The sequence below is a fragment of the Hemicordylus capensis genome, chromosome 1, assembly GCF_027244095.1.
Source record: "Hemicordylus capensis ecotype Gifberg chromosome 1, rHemCap1.1.pri, whole genome shotgun sequence".
In the NCBI taxonomy this organism is placed as follows: Eukaryota; Metazoa; Chordata; class Lepidosauria; order Squamata; family Cordylidae; genus Hemicordylus; species Hemicordylus capensis.
In genome coordinates this window covers 51408261-51426936 of record NC_069657.1, presented here as the reverse complement: position 1 = coordinate 51426936, position 18676 = coordinate 51408261, and the positions used below count along the sequence as shown (strand labels likewise).

Genomic DNA, 18676 nt, shown 5'->3' with positions numbered 1-18676 from the left:
TTTTTTTCAAAGTTACTCTCTAATATTATAATATGAAAATGTGCTTGATTCTGAGCTGAGTCTGATAGTTGTAAAAGTGTCTGTAAAAGCTTCCTTGAAACAAAAATTCTCCATTCATTACAATATAGTACAATTCTGTCTTAATCATTCTATTATTCATCTCATGTAACCCCAATGTTCTAATATCCATTCATAGCCATCAGTAGCAGCTCGTCCAATGTCTACTACAGGACATTGTAGAACTGGAAAAAGTGCAGAAGACGGCAACCAAGATGATCAGGGGCCTAGATGACCCGTCTTATGAGGCAAGGCTACAACAACTGGGGCTATTTAGTTTAGAAAAAAAGACGACTGCAGGGAGACATGATAGAGGTCTGTAAAATCATGCATGGTGTGGAGAAAGTGGATAGAGAGAAATTCTTCTCCTTGTCACATAAGACTAGAACCAGAGGTCATCCCATGAAATTGATTGCCAGGAAATTTAGGGCCAACAAACAGAAGTACTTTTTCACGCAACACATAATCAACTTGTGGAATTCTCTGTCACAAGTTGTGGTGACAGCCAACAACCTGGATGGCTTTAAGAGGGGCTTGGATAACTTCATGGAGGAGAGGTCTATCAACAGCTACTAGTTGGGAGCGCTATAGGACATCTCCAGGCTCAAAGGCAGGATGCCTCTGAGTACCAGTTGCAGGGGAGTAACAGCAGGAGGGAGGGCATGCCCTCAACTCCTGCCTGTAGGGTTCCAGCGGCATCTGGTGGGCCACTGTGTGAAACAGCATGCTGGACTAGATGGGCCTTGTGCCCAATGCAGCAGGGCTGTTCTTATGTTCTTATGTCCTAACAAGGTGGGGGACACCAAAGGAGGCAGCTTGAATTACTCCTCTCTCTCCCAATCTGCCTGAGAGCTCCACTGCCTACAGGCTGGCCATTCGTCCGGTAGAGCTGTGTGGTTAACCATGCAACTCTACCTGATGAATGGTCAGCCTGAAGGCAGCATAGGGGAAAGAGGAGCAACCCTAGCTGCCTTCATTGGTCCCCACCCCCACCCCGCCAGCTCATTAGGACAAACCACTACTGATAGCTATTATTATTGTTTACTAAAATATTAATAATGACTAAAATTATTGCTCTATTATAATTCTTACTCTGTCTTCTGTTGCTTTATTTCTTTCAGCTTCAAGCAATCAATATATTTCATTTATGACACTAGGTCAGAACAGTGAAAGACCAAATTAATAAGGTTATTCAAACAATAAATAAAGCAATTAAAACCTAATGCAAATAAGCACTAAAAAAATGGCAAAATTTTGTATTTTAACTTTTGTAAACCACCTTGGGATGCCTTATGAAAGGCAGAATAAAAATTGAACAATAAATAAATAAACAAACAAACAAACAAACAAATAAATATTAGAGTATTCATTCACAATATTTATGAGCAATGCACTTACAATTTAATACTATACAGTTTTTATTATTCATAGTTCCCAACCTGGGGGGCCTCCAGAGGTTGCTGAACTACATACACTATAGATTCCAGTGAGCTCCTCCACTTTTCATTATATTCTTGTAAATGTGCATCTCCCAACTGGACAGAATATTTCAAGCTGCTTGAATTTTTAAGTGGATTGTAAATCAGGCAAGTGCCAGCAGTTTTGATAACAATGAAGGAGAAAAAGCGCCCAAGGTCCAGCCCCAACTTACAGACAGTGGAATTGGAGAGACACCCAAAACAATCAAGGATTGAACACTTTCTGAAGCCTGCAGAAACTGTAAGTCCCTCGAACTCTTTGCTTCTGCAAAACAGATTTGCAGCATTAGAGGAAGTTAATGTATCAACAGAAGCAGAGTCCAGGGAGACATTAAACGCTCAGTCCTTAACACAGAAGGACCCCAAACGTACGAGTCAGTGTGGGGAGGACCAGGAAGTAATTTTAACTCAATACTGTAACCTTACCACAGGAACAATCCAATATATTCTTCAATGCTTGACGTGTATAGAGACCAAAACTGACTCTATAAAGCAAATACTAATGCAAAGAAAGCTAAGCTCAACCACACCCCAGGACGGTAGGAGCAACAAAAGGGAAAGCTTCAATGATAGCTCTCCGAGGAATAGTTATCTTTACTTTCCTGAGATTCTAAAAAAAGTAAACACAGCCTTACAACCCTGCCTCATCATGCTTTTAATTGCTCAAAACCCAGTCAACTGTGATAAGTGGCACTACAAAGCAGCAATTTTACGGTCTTTAAGACAACTGACACGCTGTGATATACAAAGGGAAGACCTCATTATGTATGAAATTTTACCTAGCACAGAATATCAGCAAAGGCTTCTACTTACTTTCAAAACACCTTGGATTCTAAGGCTCTTGTTCCAGATGAAGGCCTTTATAGGAACCCTGGAAATAAATACGGAAAGATGTTTTGCCAATACAATTATGAATGCTCTAGTAGTCACATGGGAATTAAAATCTCAAGTCTCTGAACAGCACTCCTGAAATTCCAAGACCCAAGAGCCAAAGAAAACACCGATACCAAAGAAAACACTGATACAGTTATGCGGGCAAATGGCCAAGGCCATGTTCATCACAGTAAATCAAACAACTTATCTAAAGCGCAGGAATTAGAGAGAGAAGTTCTTTCACACCTCCCTCCAGATGTTATTTCTGCTGCCCTTTCTCAAAAGCTTGTGGACACACTCACTCATTCAATGAATGAGTTACAGTACACAGCAACCTTGCTCTCTGATATAGCCGACAGTCTGGCAGTGTTAGGTGAGCACACACATATGTCCCCTCCCCCGTCAGAGAGCTCATTCAACCTACACGGCATGGCAGAGCTTCAATCAGAAGAAATTATATTTTCCAACTTACAGCCAATTACTGAAGCCATCAAGAACCCTGCTGTATTAAAACCTCACAACATGTCTCACACAGCATTGGCTACAGCACCTGTTGTGTGTGAGGCACCACTCTGTAATGTGTGAAATGGCCCATCATTAAATTCATTGGAGTTATTACCCTACCACTCCAAGAGGCAGGACAAATTACCTCAGGCCACTGGGTGGGCTTCATGACTGATCCTCATTTTGACAGTCTCCTCACTTTTAGTACCAAGCCAATGCTCTTCACCTGCTCGAAATGCTAAAGATCTATCCACCAGGGACATCCCTGTACCTCTGAGCTACAATGTTCCTTCTTCATATACACAGGATGAGAACTCTCAGTATACACCTTTCCCAGTAGTCCAGGCCAGCCTTTCCACTGGAGGTGTAAAGGGACTTCTTACCCACCAAATAAGGGATGGGGAGAATACTGCTAATACACTTCCAGTGCTGAAGAACTATGGTGATGGAAAAGAAACCAAGATAACATCTTCCACTGAGGACACTCCCCTAATGGATATTACTTCAGGTCTGCAGGCTAATTTTTCAGATTCTGATCCCCGGGTGGAAAAGGCCCTCAGGGAGCTCCAGGCCCAATCGGATTGACATTCAGCCCCTGCAGATAAACTGTCACTCCTCATATGGAATCTAGCTGGGTGGGAGAGCAAAGCCCAAGATCCTGGATTTTTGACGTTTATTGCTGGGTTCGACATCCTGCTATTTCAAGAAACCTGGACTGACAATGAGTTAACTCTATCCGGGTATACATCATTGACCTTGGGCGCAGTCCCTGGGGGGGGCGGCCTTGGTAGGCTCTGAGGGGAGGTGGCCGTGATGGCTTCTACTGCACTTCAGGTTCAGTTATCCCTGCTTGGCATCATGGATCATTATGCTATAGCAGCCTTGTTAAAGGTTGGTAAAATGGAATAATCTTACGATAAGTACTGCCTTTTTCTCTGGTTTGTCTCAAACCATAGATAGTGAAGGGACTTCACAGCATGCTCTTAGGGATGCTGTACATTAGTTTCTCTGCTTTTTATAACCCCTGAATATGGCCCATATCCTGAGAAGCATCTCCTGCTGATTTCTGCATATTTTTTGTTTATTTTTTATTTATTTAAAATATTTCTATACTGCACAAAACTTAGGAAAAAAATAAATATGTCTTCAGTGCCTTTTAAAAATTTGCAAGAGATGGGGAGATGGGAAAGCTCTTATTTCAATAGGGAGCGCATTCCCAAGTCCAGAGGCAGCTTCAAATAAGGCCCGTTCCTGAGTAGCCACCAAACAAGTTGGAAGCAACCACAGATGAACCTCTCCAGATGATCTTAACAGGCGGTGGGGCTCATGGCAAAGATGTTCTCTTAAATACCCAGGGCCTAGGTTGTTTAGGGCTTTATAGGTATTAACAGCACCTGGTATTTTGCCCGGAAACATATCGGCAGTCACTGTAGTTCCTTCAACACAGGAGTTATATGGTCTCTCCTAGATGACCCAGAGACCAACCTGGCTGCTGCATTGTGAACCAACTGCAGTTTCCAGACTATGTACAAAGGCAACCCCACATAGACCGCATTGCAGTAATCCAGCCTAGAGATTACCAGCAGATGTACCACCATTTTGAGGTTGTTCATCTCAAGAAATGGACGCAGCTGTTGTCTCAGCCAAAGCTGATAAAAAGCACCTCTGGCCACTGCCTTAACCTGGGACACTAAGGAGAGGTTCGGATCACAGATGGAAAATACTGTGGCAAGTCATGTGAGCAGGACAGACAGTTTTGTTCTCTTTTTTTGTCTTTTAGCAACCCTACCTCTACACACAACCTCCAGGTAAGGTTTTTGAAGTATTGTTCACTCTTCTATTTCATGTATGACTTTGGATCCATGGAGGGTGACTATTTAACCCATGTCCGTGTGATTTAATCCTCTTATTGCCACATATAAACAACTTTGCTCTGCAACCCAAACCAAAGTATTTCAGTTCAGAATATGCCTAGCAACCTAATTCACTACAAGTTATGGAGTGGAACTACAATTGAGCAACTGTGTGCGATGAACACAGGGAGTCACATCCAGCTTAAATCATAATTTTCCCATAAGAATCAAAAGGAAACATAAAAATATCAATAACTCCCAAATTACTGGGCAGAAAGCAATGAAATTTCACATGATATTTCTACATGATTATAGCATTAAACATGTAGATGTTCAAGGAGATCAGTCTACTCCTTTATTTTTAATGATTTGCTAAAAATTTTTGAAAAATTAAAATCATTTAAAAAATTGTTGTACTCTTCTCCTTGAACATCCACACATTTAATGTTATCATCATGTGCTACCCATTTATGAATTTTGAGAACTTTCTATCCAGCCATTCTAGTGTTATAACATGAATTGCAAAAAATTGGAGTACTACTCCTTTTATATGAAGGCAAGGAGCAATTTCCTCCAAATGAGGAAGTGTGTGACTAAATTCCAAGACCTTTTGTAACTTTTTGCCATGAAACAAAGCAATTATGACACTTACTCAAGAATGAGTCCTACATGTGAGTGAAATTTCGAGATTCAGGATGAATCTGTGGTATAGACAAACTCAGAATATGTACTCAATATATCAGTGAAAAACACAAGGAGAGAAAAAGAAGTTCTAATCAATAAATTTTTAAATGTTTGTGGGAAATTGATTTTTTTATGTTCTTTTTCAAATTTATTTTATTTATAATATTTCTATACTGCCCAAACCTGCATCTCTAGGCAGTTTATAATTAAAATCATTTAAAACATCAAATCAATTAAAAATTAAAATCATTTAAAACATTTTTTAAAAAGTTAAAACCCAGTATTAAATTTTTTAAAAACTATAAATCTAATTAAAAGCCTGGGTGAATTAATGCATCTTCAGTGCCTTTTAAAATGTTGCCAGAGATGGAGAGGCTCTTATTTCAACAGGGAGCGCATTCCACAGTCCAGAGGCAGCAACAGAGAAGGCTCGTTCCCAAGTCCCCACCAGACGAGTTGGTGGCAACCACAGACGAAGCTCTCCAGATTATCTTAACAGGCGATGTCTGTTCATGGTGAAGAAGATATTCTCCTAAATACCCAGGGCCTAAGCTATTTAGGGCTTTATAGATAATGACCAGCAACTTGTATTTTGCCCGGAAGCATATCAGCATCCAGTGTAGGTCTTTCAACACAGGAGTAATATGGTCTCTCCTAGATGACCCAGAGATTATCCTGGCCACCACATTCTGGACCAACTGCAGTTTTCGGACTATGTACAAAGGCAGCCCACATAGACTAATCCAGCCTAGAGGTGACCAGTGTCCGTGCTTAGGGAGGAGGAATTCTCCAAATAGCCTTTCCACCCTCTAGCACTAAACTATAGGCACAGGCATTGCCTCAGAGTTGGGGGACAAGGGAAGTATATTCACTCCACTCCTTCACCTATCAGCGGGAGCAAAAAGTTTGAGCTCCTCTCCAGGAGTCCGTCAGACCAATGAACCCCATCCCTGCTGATCGTCTCATCTTCGGCAGCCCCTGCCTTAAATAAAGCCCTACATTTAGGACACTCCTCCCGCCTTCCAGCTTGCTCTTTCTTCCCTGGCCAGGCAAGTGGATTGGCCACCCAATCCCTGGCCTCCAAAGGATACTTGTTCTTCATCAGCATTTCTACACCCGTTTGCAGCTGTGGAGCTGATATCATTGCTGTTCCATCCCCACTATTCTGCTGCCTCTTGGGCTGCACCAGCCCATCTCCCGGCAGCTGTTGCACACCACTGTGAGCCCTTCCTGGCTTCTGAAAGGTAATTACTGGGGTTGTCCTGGCATCTGAAGCTCCCTGCTTCTCTCGGCACCCTGCCATTTGACTGGGTAAACAACCCTGTCTCACAGAGGAGGGTAGGAAATCCTGACACACACACCCCGCAGGCTCCAAGTTGGTCTCCGCAACCCCATCCTCCTACAGTCGGGAGAGGTACTCCAAAGGTACTGGAGAGGAGAGCATTGACGTGCTTCAATCCCTTGCTATGGCGAACACTGAACCTAAAAGGCAGAAGGGAAAGATACCACCTTACAACCCTGGCATTAAGATCTTTCATACAATGCATCCATTGCAAGGGGGCATGATCTGTAATGAGAATAAAGGCGTTATTTTCCAAATAATATCTCAAGGTGGCGACAGTCCACTTCACCACCAGAGCCTCCTGCTCCACTGTTGAATATTGCATTTCTGCTGGTTGTAGCTTACGACTAATAAACACATCAAGGTGTTCCTGGACCAGGATCTCCTGCATCAATACATCCCCTATCTCTGTTCCAGATGCATCTGTCTGTAACAGGGCCAAAATCCGGACTTTTCAACACTGGCTTATTAAATAAAGCTGCTTTCAGTTCCAAACACTCTTCCATCCAGGGTATCGTATTCGGAGTCCCCTTTAGGAAGCCTTCCATCAGTGGGGCAGCGTGGGTGGCGAACTGGCGTACAAATCGGCTATAATACCCAATCATCCCCAAAAATTTCCACAGCTGATTTTTGGTTCGGGATACCCAAACGTCATTGACAGCAGCCACTTTCTTGGGGACAGGCCAAATCACTCCTTGACCTATGACATATCCCAGATATTTCAACTGGGTTGCAGCCAAGTGGCTTTTAAGGGGGTTGACCTTCAGGCCAGCGGCCTCCAAAGCAGAGAAAACATGATGCAAATGATGCATATGTCTGTCCCAAAATGGACTAAAGATAATTATATCATCTAAATAGACTAACATGAACTGCTTACATTCCCCCCAAACACGGTCCACCAATCTTTGAAATGTAGCAGCAGCCCCATGCAATCCAAACAGCATTGTTTTAAAATTGAACAATCCTTGTGGAGCTGCAAAAGCAGTCTTTTCTTTGTCCTGGGTCTTAACGGAACCTGCCAATACCCTTTGGTCAAATCCAACGATGGCAAAACACACACTTCCCCCTAGCTGACTCAATAATAAATCTGTATGCAACATGGGGTAAGTGTCAAACTTGGATATACAATTAACCTCCCAGAAGTCGATATAAAAGTGTATTGATCCATCAGGCTTTGGCACCAACACGATAGGGTTCCACCACTTACTCTTAGAGGGTTCTATCACCCCTAAGTGAAGCATATCTTCGACCTCCCGCATAAAATCTTCCCATTTCTTCCAGGGAAGGGGCCTCCAGGCTGTCCACACTACCGACCAAGTAGCATTTCAATCTCATGATACACAAGAGAGGTCCTTCCAGGAAAGTTCGAAAACAACCATGGAAAATCCCCCAACAAAGTCTGTAACTGTTGTCTCTTTTCAGGACATAAACCCTCTGCTATTGCTGACAATCCTATCCCTTTGGATCTTATCTGCCAGGGTAGTTCCCCCTCATCCAACACAGCAGTCAGATTGGCAAAGAAAGACACCCCCTCAGTCTCCAGTGGTCGATCTATCCACTGTTTAAGGAGATTGATGTGAAACAGTTGTAATGGTGACCACTGACCTCCACACTGAAGTCAGTGGCCCCATGGGTCAAGTCACCTTAAACGGCCCTCGCCAAGGACCTCCCTCCTGTTGGGGGAAGGCTTTCACCTTAACCAACACTTTATCTCCCACTTGTAAGGTCCTTCCACAGGCGCTTTGATCATAAAGTCTTTTTTGTTTACTCTGAGCTCTTTCCAAATTGGCTACTGCCAAACTTCAGATTTCCTGCATTTGGCCTTTTAACTGCTGCATATATTCACTTGAAGGAAGAACCAGCAGCTCACTTGGAGGTTGCCATCTTTCTTCCAATAATTCCAATAGGCCTCGGTGGGGGGGGGGGGTTCCATATAGAATCTCAAATGGTGCAAACCTTGTGGACGCCTGAGGGGTTTCCCATACGGCAAAGAGTACTGGATCTAAATACAAGTCCCAACGAGCTAGATGTTCTCTTGCAACTTTCCGCAATAATGTTTTAAGAGTTAAAGAACGGTTAAACCGTTCCACCAGGCCATCCGTTTGAGGATGATAAATGGAAGCTACCTTGTGGGTAATTCCCAATGTCTGACATATCTGTTTCATTATGGCTGATGTAAAAGGTTTCCCTTGATCAGAAACAATCTCATGGGGTATTCCCACATATGAAAACAGATGCATTAAAGCCTTAACCACCCCAGGAGTCCTCTTGTTCCAGAGCAGTATGGCCTCAGGAAAACACTATAACCAACACGTACTTATGGCCTCTAGCTATTTGAGTCAAGGGGCCAATAAAATCCATCCCAATACAATCAAAGAGTGTAGCTATTACTGGAATGGGCTGCAAAGGGGCTGTAGCCCGGGGCTGGTCATTCTCTTGTTGACAAACTGTTCAGGAATGACAGTAATCTTTCACTTCTTGGTATACAGAAGGTCAGAAGAAATTATGTAAAACACGAGCTAGCGTCTTGCGGGCCCCCTGATGAGCTGCCCAATCTAAATCATGGGCATATCGCAATACCTCCGCCCAATCGTCCTGCAGAACAATCAACTGTTTCTTCTGCTCCCTCCCAGGATCCTCCTGTACAATACACCACAACAACAACCCTTATTGTTCTAACCGTGGCACCCTTTGCGCCTCCCAGGGCCGTTTTATATCCCCTTCACTCACCGCCACCACAGCCCTCAGATGTTCCAGGGAGGCATCTTCTTGGTATGCCTGCTTAAACTCTGGGCAGGCCCGCCACTGGTGTCCCAGCTCCTCATCTTTGGGCCTTGATTCCCTACGCAAGGGTCCTTCTCCTGGATCCTCTACCTCCACTGGGGCAGCTACCGGTGGTTGGTTTTTCTTATCAGCAGCGGTGACCTCGTGCATGTTGTCAAAATCCCAGTGTATCCCTTCCAAGCAGCAATGAAAAGGGCAATTCCCCCATCACCAAGAGGTCCACTTCTCTAGGGCCACCTGGTAACTCTAGCCAAAGCCTCACCACTGGACAAGTGTGGGCATGGCGATGTAAAAATGCAACAGAGGCATACTTAATGGGCTTCCTTGGTCCAGGTATCAGCTGTTCATGTATCATCAATACACCACTTCCCGAATCCAATAGCGCTGTCAATTGCCGTCCTTGCCAGCCCACCTGCATCGTAAAAAACTTGGGCTGAGGCTTCACCTTCCCATGTATGCAGTGCAAGGGACTGACATACATTGCACTCCATCACATATAGACAGTCCTTCTTATAATGGCCTCCCTGCCCACAGGCAAAACAGGGCTCCCGAGATGTCCCTACTGTTACACAAGTGTTTTCCCCTGACCTTTGGGCAGTGCATCCCTCTTGGCTACCATGGTTCTCCAAATCAGGAACCCTCCAGCGGGCAAATCTCATAGTTGACATCTGCCCAACCTCTGATCGGGGGTTGAAGGGGATTCTTGCCTGGCCAGCAACCATGCCTGCGATGCCTCACGGGCCCCAGGGCAAGGAATCTCCTTCTCAACCTGCTGTCAGGATCGCTGGATATCCATCACGACAACTGTCATATAATTCTCCAGGAGTCTGGTAGTGATTTTAAGCATTGTTGGTTTGCTCTGATTAAGCCACACTCAGGCATCTACTGACACAACAGCTAAAACCGGTTCCAACACAACCTTTTCCACTATACATGTCTCCCTGGCATTGGCGGGTTGCAACCAGCGGATGGCAGCTTCTCGCAATTCAGCCACTAAGGCCCTCAGCCTATCTCCTCTTTTGAACCTTACAACATGGAATTTCTGTCAGTGGGCATCCTCTGTAACCCCATAGCAATCTAATATAGCCTCTTTCAATTTCTCATAATCAGCTATATCTTCTGCTGGCAAAACCCGGAACACTGCCTGTGCTGGTCCAGTAAGATAAGGTTCAAAAATAAATGACCATTGAGGCTTTGGCCATTCCACCGCTTGTGCTGTCTTTTCAAAAGTTAACAAGAAAGCTATCTCATCTTCGTGGGTCAGCTTAATTAACCTAAAGGGCACATTAAGCCGTCCATCACCTTCACCTGATCCCATCACCCAGGGAACAGGTTGTCTAGCAGCCAGGCCAGCACATAAATCTCTAACCAGATCTGTCTGAGCAGTCTGTTGTTGTAACATCATGTCTTTGATCAGCCATTCTTGCTGGTCAAAGAGACATTGTCCAAAGAGGGACATATCCATACTGCCCAAAAACAGTTTACACCAGCGTCAGGTAACTGAACTCAACTCACCCTCTCCAAACAAGTGTCACCCACCGTCACACAGTCTGTTCGAAGGGATGGCCTATTTCAAACCATCCTCTGCTACCCTTCTGTCCGTGTTTAGGGAGGAGGGATTCTCCAAATAGCCTTTCCACCCTCTAGCACTAAATTATAGGCACAGGCATTGCCTCAGAGTTGGGGGACGAGGGAAGTATATTCACTCCACTCCTTCACCTATGAATGGGGGCAAAAGGTCTGACCTCCTCTCTGAGAGTCCATCAGACCAACAAACCCCATCCCCGCTGATCGTTTCATCTTCCGCAGCCCCTGTAAAGCCCTACGTTTAGGACACCCCTCCCCCCTTCCAGCTTGCTGTTTCTTCCCTGGCCAGGCAAGTGGATTGGCCACCCAATCCCTGGCCTCCAAAGGAGACTTGTTCTTCATCAGCATTTCTACACCCGTTTGCAGCTGTGGAGCTGATATCATCGCTGTTCCATCCCCACTATTCTGCTGCCTCTTGGGCTGCACACGCCCATCTCCCAGCAGCTGTTGCATGCCTCTCTGAGCCCTTCCTGACTTCTGAAAGGCAATTACTGGGGTTGTCCTGGCATCTGGAGCCCCCTGCTTCGCTCGGCACCCTGCCATTTGACTGGGTGAACAACCCTGTCTCACAGAGGGTAGGAAATCCTGACAACCAGCATATGTACCACCGTTCATCTCAAGAAACAGACACATCTGGCATATCGGCCAATAAAAAGCACCTCTGGCCACCACCTCAACCTGGGACACCAAGGAGAGGTTCAGATCCAGAAGCACCCCCAGACTGCGTACCTGTTCCTTCTGGGGAAGCGTGACCCCATCCAGAACTGACAGATCAAAATTGTCTCCCGAGTTCCGACCCCACACAATATGCACCTTCGTCTTATCTGGATTCAGCACCAAATCTCCTGATGATCTCTCCCAGCACTTATATGTAGATGTTAAACAACATCAGAGACAATTTGGATCCCCAATAGACACCATACAAAACTTCAGATTTGGAAGAACAGCAGTCTCCAGGAGACACCATCTGGAATCTGCCCATGAGGTAGAGCAGAACCACTGCAAAGCAGTGTCTCCTATGTCCAGTCCCATCAGACATTCCAGAAGGATACTATGGTCAATAGTATCAAAAGCCACAGAGAGTTCTAAAAGGACCAACAGAGTCACACTCCATCTATCAATTCCCAACTGGAGATCATCCATCAGGTAGACCAAGCTAGTCTCCACCCCTTAGCCTACCCAAAATCCAGTCTGAAATGAGTCTAGAATAGATTATCTGTTTCCTCCAAGTCCACCTGGAGCTGGGAGACCACCACCTTCTCAATCACCTTGCCCAGCCATGGAAGGTTGGAGACAGGCCTGTAATTGCTTGACTCTGAGGGATCCAAGGCAGGCTTCTTCAGAAGTGGTCTAAAGATTGCCTCCTTAAGACAAGGAGGCACCCTGCCCTCCCTCAAAGCACTTATGATCTCTACCAGGCCCTCTACAACAGCCTCCCTGCCAGATAGTATAAGCCGTGTCCGGCAAGGATCAAGAGGGCAGGTGGTAGGCCGCACCATTCCAAGCAACTTGTCCACATCATCAGGGGTCACAAACTGAAACAGATCCAGAGTCATCACATAAGAGGATCTGCTGGACACCTCATCATCAGACTCTGTAACAATTATGAAGTTTGAATCTAAGTCGACCTGAATAAGAGATGTTTTGTCCACAAAAAACTCATTAAAAAGGTCACAGCAAGTAATTGTTGGTTCCAAGTACTGATTCGAGGATGAAGGGAAGCACATTAGCCCCTTCACGATCCTGAACAACATTGCCGGACGTGAATTTGCAGACATGATATGGGAGGAAAAGAATTGCTTCTTTGCCGTACTTATCACATGAGCATAGATCTTCAAATGCTTTCTATGTAATAAGCTGTTGGATTTGAGTCGAGTCTTTTTCCACTTGTGGTCTAGTCTACCTCGCCGCTTCAGTCCCCATAGTTCTTCTGCATACCAAGGGGCAAGTTTAGAAGCAAGTCGGAGAGGACCTTAGGCGCAATCATGTCCACTGCCTTGGTGAGTTGATTGTTCCAGTTCTCTACCAGAGTGACCACAGGGTCACCAGCAGAGCTAACAGTAAATCCCTCCAAGACTTCCTGGAATCCTATGGGATCCAGTAACCTTCTCATGCAAACCATCCTAATGGGCCCTCCGCCCCTGCGGAGGTGGGATATGGTCGTGAGTCCAACCTTGACCAGATGGTGGTCCATCCATGACAATGGAGAAATCACCAAAGTCCCTACCCACAGAACACCACCCTGTTCAGAGTGAAAGACCAGATCAAGCATGTGACCAGCAATATGCGTCAGTCCCGAGACCACTTGGGATAGGCCCATAGTTGTCATGGCCACTATGAACTCCTGAGCAGCCGCAGACAAATTGGTCCAAAAGTGAACATTGAAGTCCCCGATCACTACAGTCCTGGGAGACTCCAACGCCAAGGCCAAGACCAAGTTTGTCAGCTCAGTTAGGGACTTGGGCAGCGGGGCAATCGGTACACCAACAGAAGTCCCAATCTATCCCTGGTCCCCAAAGTTAAGTACACACATTCAATATGGTCAGACACTTCAACAGAGATCCTGGCAAGGGAGATATTGTTCTTATACACCACAGCTACTCTACCTCCCCACCTACGTCCCCTCCCCTGCTCCTCAACAGAGTACCCTGGAGGGAAAAGCCAGGACCAGACTGGGCCACCAGCCTCCCCCAACCAAGCCTTTTTATACATACCAGATCGGCCCCTTCATCCAGAACTAGATCATGGATGATTTCAGATTTATTATGGGCCGACGTGACATTACAAAGGAGCAAGACGAGGCTCTGTTGATGGTTGGCACTGCTTTCCAAGGTCAAAGAGCTGGCAAGACGGCCAGAAGGGGAAACAGCAATTAAGTTTCTGATCTCCCTCCCCTGCAATGGCCTGCTAACCTGTCAAAATTACTTCTTCTATACCCCACCACCATCCTAGCTGCCCCATAATCAGTGAATGCATCCCCTGTCTTCCCATCTCCAGACAGACCCAGACACATTAAAACTCAAACAGTGATCTTGTTTATAGCAAGGGATCTCAAAGCTGTATCTCCAGATGTTGTTGGTCTACAACTTCCATCACCCCTAAAAACAAGGCCCCTTGGCCATTATGGCTGCTGGTGGTGGGACTTGTAATCCAACATCTGGGGACTCAAATTTGAGAACCCATTTGTTTTAAATATATTTTTATGGCATGTCAAATAAGCTAGCAAGTGATCCCTGCTGGATGCCCAGAGGAAGGCAAAAAACCTCCAAGATCTTGGCCAATCAACCCTGGACGAAAATTCCTTTCCGACCCCAAAAGTGGCAGTCAGTATTGCTGCCCTGGGCCTGTGAGCAAGGACTATAAGCAAGTGCTCTCTCAGCCTGCCTTACCTCTGCAATGGCCAACAGGTATCCTCAGCAGGCTGTATTGCTGTCCTTCATGGAAAATCACCATGCAGAGACTGTAGGAGTATGCTTTAATTTTCTGAATGAGTGGAATGCAATTCCTTTCTCTCTGTATTATTAACTATGATTAAATTCCTTCCCTTGCCACAGAGTTCCTCTCTGTTAGCTGCTCATCTGGTTTGCTCTGGATTTACAAATGTTTTGTTTTGCTCCATCTGAAAGAATAACTAAAGAGAAGTTTAGCATTGTTCAAACATCATGAGAAGGAACAATCCCTTCTGAATGGCAAAAACAATTAATTGCATACAATACTATTGCATAAGTCTCAGGCTTCCTTCCTTTTCACACGCTTTGTGCTGTTACTTTTGGATGAGATAAAGCAATGAAATTCCTGTGCTGCCAATATTCCTGATGATAAATCTACTGCTCGGCTTTGTAAGAAAGATGGATTGATTTTATAGATCCTACACTGTTTTAAAAGATGGCATTTTCTTTTCAGCTACTTATCGAAGAGTAGCCACTTACGGTGATAATAACCTCTTTAGAGAATGGACGGACAACTCTTTAACATAAAAAAAATTCCCCATCAGTAATCAGAATGGTGAGATCAGTGTTTAACCATGACAAATGTATTCTGTGATTGGTTTGAAAAGGCGAGTGGGCCAGAAAAGAAAACCAAGTAGCCATTTTCTTTAGCAAGAAAGGACTTACCTCCTTGTTCATGGTGACCACCAGTGTTCCCTGTAAGAGGAATTCCTAGGTGTTGTTGACTACATTTCCCATAATCCTCAGCCAAAGCCAGAGAAGCCAAGAATTGTAATTAATATGTGGAAATCCCTGTTTCAGGGAACAATGGTGACCACCTGTGCTCTTTTACATTTCCTCCTTCTTGAAACAGTGCAACAATGTGTATTATTGAGCTTTTTGTTATGAGTTGCTTTCTTAAACTGATTGAAAACCATGTATAAGCCAAGCCATTTCCTTCTAATGAAGCAAATTTTGATGATATTATTGCCTCTCATTCCCTAGGAAAGAAACCAAATGCCTGCTTTGCTTAGCAATAAATCACTTACCTCTGTGTTGGTGGTATTAATATCTGAAGTTTTCAGCTTCCCTTTTTCTGAAACAGTGCAACATTATGTTCTTTACCTTGCATCTTTCCTTTTGTCACAATTTTTGTTATGAATTTTTCTTTTTAGCTTTTCCAGATGATTCCCAAAACAAAGGTTGTCTTATTGTCCATTTGTCTGTAGTGATTGTTTAAGTTGGTCTATTTCCAGGGTCAAGATACTTCTTGAGGCAATGCAGTTTTCCTACCATCTCTAGAATTAAGCCTTGGCAACAGGGGCGTAACTACAATTGGGCAAGAGGAGACAGTTGTCTCGGGGCCCGCTGCCTTGAGGGGGGCCCCCAGAGGCAAGTCACATGATTCCCCACCCAGCGCCTGCCCGGGTTTCCTTCATTCATTATTCCAAAATTGATCCTTCCTTCCGTTCCTTCTGTGGGACTGCACCGTATATTCCTTCTCTCTCTCTGTCTCTCCCTCCCTTCCCCATCTCTACCCTTTTGCCTCGTTACTCATAGGCTCCTCCTCCTTCCCCATCCTGGCCCCTGTCCAGAGGCTCTCATTGGCTGGTGCTGCTGCACATTGGTCTGTGTGTGAGTGTGTATGTGTTGTGTTTCCCCCTCCATCCACACTCTTCGGCTTTGCAGTGAGTGGCCATGAGCCGGGGAGCACTGCCGCCTTTTCATCAGTGGAGCCTGGCTCTGGGTCAGCGCCCTCGCCCCCTCTCCCTCTCTGGTGCTTCCTAGATGCAAGTTGTGGATCTGCCCCAGGGCACGTAGGAACCACGCCAGAAATAGGCCCAGAGTGACCCACGCTCTGCAGCGCCCCCTCCCCATCATCTGGGCGCCTCCCTCCCACTCCCTTCCACACTGCTCACCTTCGCTGCTGCTGCTGCTGCTGCTGCTGCTGCTGCTGCTGCTAACCCTGCAACCTTCTTAGGCTTGGGGAAGGACCGCGGGGGTGCAGCAGGGAGGGAGTCTGGAGAGGAACAGAGGAATGGATGGAGGGGAAAACACAACACAACACATACACATGCGCACACAGAGACCAAGAGAAAAACACACACACACGGCACCCAGCTCCGCCTCCACTCCACCTCCCCCACCACTCCCTTTCCAAGGTTTGTTGTTGCAAGTGTGTGCACCAGGGCAGGGGGTGGATGGAGAAGGGGTGTAGGGAAAGGGTTTGTAAACTTTGCTACCAGCACCAGACTCTGCCTTCATTAAGCCACTGTGTGCATGCTTGCATTTGAAAAGCCAGTCTGCTTGTGTTTGTTCTCCCATGCTTCCTTCCCTGGTTTGAATCTCTCTCTCTCTCTCTCTCTCTCTCTCTCTCTCTTTCTCTCCATTACAAATGTTTAATAAAAATCCTCCCCACAGCCCAACAATATGCCTTCTTGTTCCCCACCAAAGGCAAAGTTTGGATTGGGTGTTCTGGTTGTGCTTGAGTATCAAGATGTTTAAGATACAACTATATTGTATCAATCAATAAACGATATTGAGAAAACCACATTACCAGCTTGTTAGTGTGGTTTTGTGATTTGTTAAGCACTTCACTAAAAAAACAGTGCTCTTTTCTGGTAGGTGCTCCTTTCAGCTGAAGGTATTTGAAAATATGTCACATTTTATTTCCAAAAAAAAATTAATTGAAATGATTCACAGCATGTATTTAATTTCTAATAGTATTTATAATTCTAAAAGGGACAGGCTTTATCTGAAATATTACAGAGGGCTAATGTGTTTCTTTTTCTGTGGGAATCTCTGCTTTCTATACATTTATGGAATACGTATACTGACTATAGAAATCATCCTTTTAACGAATACTTCATTTACACAAAATGGCAATTCAAATCTAACAGGGATACTTTCTTACTCTCTTGCTCAAATATCAGTTCAAACGTACTGATACAAAATATTTTTAATACCAGAACAGCATGTCTTTCTCTAGTACAAGTAAATGACTTGCATTGACCACAATTTACAAAACCATACACACACACACACACACACACACACACACACATATTACATATTACTATTATTTAACTGCTATTTACTAGTAACTAGTTGGGATAGGAACATAGGAAGCTGCCATATACTGAGTCAGACCATTGGTATAACTAGCTCAGTATTGTCTTCACAGACTGGCAGCAGCTTGTCCAGGGTTGCAGGTAGGAATCTCTCTCAGCCCTATCTTGAAGAAGCCAGAGAGAGAACTTGAAACCTAGATGCTCTTCCCAGAGCGGCTCCATCCCCTGAGCAGAATATCTTACAGTGCTCACACTTCTCATCTCCCATTCATATGTAACCAGGGCAGACCCTGCTTATCTAAGGGGACAAATCTTGCTACCACCAAGACCAGCTCTCCTCTAGTTAGCAGAGACATCGGGCCAGGAGAAGGAGAGGAAAGCAGTGAGGGGAGGGCCATTTTAAAATCTTGTCTCCGGGCCCACTCCAACCTTGCTATGCCCCTGCTTGGCAAAGCTAATTTACTGAGCCAAAACATAGAAAGGAAGTGAAAGAATCCGGCATTTAGAGATGCTGAATTATTTGTCTCATCTGCTGGATCCCTTGATTTCAAGGCTCCTCCAGCAGTTACAAATTCCTGTTCTACAACAGAAAGACATTTCTTACCTGGCAGTCTTACCACTCATTTGTATATTTAAAAAGAGCACACTGCTTTGCCATGATTTATCCCATCTATTCTCAGGATAGGAGGAGGAGACCAAGCTGCCCTTGTGAAATGTTACTGCTTCTCCTGAATCCTCCACAACTTGATGGCTAAACCTTGGTCATGGAGTGACCACCAAGGAGACAATGAGTGCTGTGCATCATAATAGAAAAAGTACTGGTGATGTCATAATTGCCAATTGCAGAGGTGGGGGCAAAGTGCCATCCTTCAGCACTGGGGAGCACCTAGTAGATAGATGCTGGTGGGCACCTATATACACTACAAACATATATGTGTTTCATACCAGTCCTATCCTGGGAGTTCTAGTTTGGAGAGAGTGCTGGTAATTGTCAGAGTTATTAATCTTTTTAAGT

The 18676-nt window shown here is 44.9% G+C and overlaps 1 long non-coding RNA gene across 4 annotated transcripts in view; it reads right to left on the bottom strand.

Annotated features, from left to right (window-relative positions):
• LOC128343470 (uncharacterized) overlaps window positions 1-18416 on the bottom strand; it is a 29044-nt gene extending 10628 nt beyond the window's left edge. Inside the window, exons 1-7 of one of the 4 annotated variants that reach the window (XR_008315553.1) lie at window positions 18266-18416; window positions 16510-16610; window positions 14552-14793; window positions 6811-6931; window positions 2349-2406; window positions 1709-1800; window positions 1150-1210 (exon numbers count right to left, since the gene is read on the bottom strand). This is a non-coding gene — a long non-coding RNA (uncharacterized LOC128343470). The remainder of the gene's footprint in view (window positions 1-1149; window positions 1211-1708; window positions 1801-2348; window positions 2407-6810; window positions 6932-14551; window positions 14794-16509; window positions 16611-18265) is intronic. The other 3 variants (XR_008315556.1, XR_008315552.1, XR_008315555.1) reach the window with 3 other exon arrangements.
• Between the last annotated feature and the right edge of the window lie 260 nt (window positions 18417-18676).